Source organism: Lycium barbarum, chromosome 11 (assembly GCF_019175385.1).
Source record: "Lycium barbarum isolate Lr01 chromosome 11, ASM1917538v2, whole genome shotgun sequence".
In the NCBI taxonomy this organism is placed as follows: Eukaryota; Viridiplantae; Streptophyta; class Magnoliopsida; order Solanales; family Solanaceae; genus Lycium; species Lycium barbarum.
Window position 1 is genome coordinate 110047972 of NC_083347.1, and position 3358 is coordinate 110051329.

Consider the following 3358-nt stretch of genomic DNA (forward strand, 5'->3'; position numbering starts at 1 on the left):
GGGTCAAACTATTTCCCATGTCTTGATTTTGAAGAACTCCTCTTGGGACCATACCTTTCCGTCTCCGCCTACACCTCATACTGATCATCTAAGTCTCAAATGATCTACTGTGCTTACTATTGGTTGATACCTCCCGTCAAGTGTTTATTTCCATCGTCCTACACTTACACCCTATGAGGTATATCTGTAATTAAATATATTATAAGATAATTACTAATTAAAAGACAAAATAAGAATTATAAATAAGAAGTTTTATGTAATTCTAAGAGCATTTGAAGTGGAAGGATAAATAAACAAACTACAAACGAACAAAAAAAGAAAAGAAATCCGATATAGTAGAATATTATAACTAATAAAGTACAAGTAAGTTACATGTTTAAATTGTAGGAAAGTTTTTATTAATAGTCGGTATATCTTATTAGTTTGTGTTTATTTCTTAGCTATAGGTTTTGAAGATATATGTTTCAAAAATGTTTATTTCAAATGTGTGAATAAAGATCTTCAATAAAATTGTTTATCTTCTTTATTAAATTATATATTGGAATACATAAGCGTAGTTTACGTTTTAATAATTATATTTTAATATACTTAGGCTGCATTTGTTTTTTTTTTTTAAGATTAAGATGTCTGAATACACATTTGAATATTAAGATGTGATCTGTAGATCTGAACACTGAATGATTAAGACTGTTTGTTTTTCTTTTCTTTCCCAAATTCTTGTTTTCAATCGGGATTGAAGATTCAGATGGAGAATCTTTAGAAGCCCCATCATTTTTATCCCCAAGTAGATCCTCAATGTCATCAAGTGAATCTATATCTATATTAGTAGATACGGAAGAGGCACCAGGCCGCGGAGTTGTACAATTTGGACTCCAACCATGAATGCCTGTTGCAGTAGAACCCTCAAATAATGTTGTACGAAGTTCCGGAAAGGGTAGAGGGGCACTCCTCAATGTCTTGCTTTTGGATGAGCCTATCCAAATATAAGAGATTATACTTTCAATATACACTTTAAACCTTTCTCCTTAAATAAAAACGTGAAAAAATTACTAGATAATGAACTAACCTTTATGTACTCATCCCACTCCTCATTAGACATTCGAATAGTATTGGTTGTTGGATCATAAATATTGCCAGTCTTTTTAGTTATTGGCAACCAAGCTTGATATGTTTCTTTTAGATAATCATATTGGTTCTTCATCTTCTTTTGTGTGACTATAAAGCCTTGAGAAGTCTTAAGAACAATCTTAACCTTGTTCCATGAATCTCGCTTACTTCCAAGTCTCCCATTCAACGATACTTCTTGAATACAAGTTTCTAAAAAAGTTTTTACTACCTCAATTCTCCAAGTCACTCTTGAATTTTCGCTAGCTTGTTCCATAACTGAAATATATAATTCTAATGATCATAACATATAGACTAACACAACAAAAATTACATAATACATGAACCAAAATTTAAAATGGTAAGTAACTGAGAGACCAAACTTCCAATTTCTTAAAAAGTCAGTTGTACATACAACAACACCAAGCAATGTATAAGTACTAATACACCAATTCAGTCTTGCTGATGTCAAGATAATTAGGATGGTGTCAATCTTGATTGAAGCTTGATACTAGTAACTACTTCTTACAATTGAGACAAAGCTAATGGAGTTGTCTTTTGGACTTGATATGGTTATTAACACGAGAAACTGGGGGATGTATCTTGTGAATGTTGTTATCTTTTTAAGATTGGTTTATAAATGCTTTTGTAGTTGTACCCATTTGCCAGAATTCATAAAAGTTGATAAAATATACTATATTTTATGAAGAATGAGCTAGTGATAAAATGTTCTTTCTTTGATAAATAAACAGGTGATCATACCTCAAAGTAAATGCTATCATGAAATATTGGCAGCATTACTCTCCAACAACATTGTTACATAAAATAAAGCTCAAAACAGTTCAGGCACTCTAAAGTAAGATTGCACCTTTTCATTGCATTAACTATCTATGTTTTTCGAACTCTTCAAAAATGTCGACGGGTGCGTGTTGGATCTTCCAAAAAGAGTGCATTTTTTGAAGAATCCTACATGGGTGCAACAACAATTTTGGACAGTCCGAGCAACTTAGTTAACTATACACCTTGGAGCTAACTAACAATGCAAAAAAGGACAAAAGAAACTCTAACAATTTTGAGTGCAAAAACCTTTGCTTGAAAATCAAACAAGCTAAGAGTTTATTCAGATTATCAGTTGATATTCAAAATCCTAATTCAACGAAGTCCTATAGTACCCATAAAATCTTTGGGACAGTAAATTAAAACCCAATAATTTCACAAGAAAATAATACACCAACAATAAATACGAGCTAAATTGTAGATGTTTCTATGGAATCTCAACTGCAAGGCACTCTCTGAAGGCAAAAATATTTAGTTAACTTGTCCTGCTGGCCCAAAAGCTAACCCATGTAACAATTAGAATTGACCTATTTCTGAATTTTGACAGCTCCTTATTAATAGTCTAATTTTTTTGGTATTTAAACTAACTATGATCTTATTTTTGCTTTCTCTCTTCTGTAATCTTCACATCTGCTTAATGTTATTAAATAAAATGTGTACATACTTTACCAAAAAACAAATATCAAGAATATTGTGAATATACAATTTAATGAACAAAGAAATCTTACCAGTAGAGCAAAGAATTTCAGCCGAGTGTTACTTGAAGAAACATGCGAAAGAGAGAGCAGACGTTGTTGGAGAAAGAGAGATAGAGCCAAGCTGTTGGAGAAAGAGAGTGTTCAGGCGTAAATAGAGGGAAAAAAAACGACGTTAGAGATTTTTTGGGGAAATAAAATAGGCTTTAAATAGAGTCTGAATAGTGGTCAAACTCTTCCGCACATCTGACCGAATCAGACATTACCGAACCTATTACGAGATTAATTTAAAAAAAAAAAAAAACAAATGCACTTAATGGGCTGCAATCTTAACCATTCAGATTCAGACCCCCATTAAGTGCAAACAAATGAGGCCTTAGTTACAAATATACCTCATAGGGGGTATAAGTGTAAAAATTTTATAGTACCCCACAAGTGTTTGATTTTAAAATATAAGGGAGAAAATACTCAAAATACCCCCCAACGTTTGATCAAAATACCAACTACACACCTAACCTTTGCGGGGGTCCTATTACCCCCCTGGACAAAAAATTTCAGTATCAAAATGCTCTTTTTTTGCTGATGTGGACAAGAGCGTGAATGCACCGCCCAGTGGCGCGTGACAGCCTTTAAAAAACAGCATCTGACGTGTTTTGGAGTGCCAACTCAGCTGCTACATAGATGCAACATAGATTAATTTTGAACTCCCTCCATTTTTAGGC

At 32.9% G+C, this 3358-nt stretch overlaps 1 long non-coding RNA gene across 1 annotated transcript; it reads right to left on the bottom strand.

Annotated features, from left to right (window-relative positions):
* Window positions 1–333: 333 nt before the first annotated feature.
* On the bottom strand, window positions 334–3109 carry LOC132618414 (uncharacterized). The gene is made up of 3 exons (XR_009574094.1): window positions 2670–3109; window positions 1067–1383; window positions 334–973 (listed from the first exon to the last, which is right to left on the bottom strand). It is a non-coding gene; the product is annotated as an uncharacterized LOC132618414 (long non-coding RNA).
* Window positions 3110–3358: the final 249 nt, after the last annotated feature.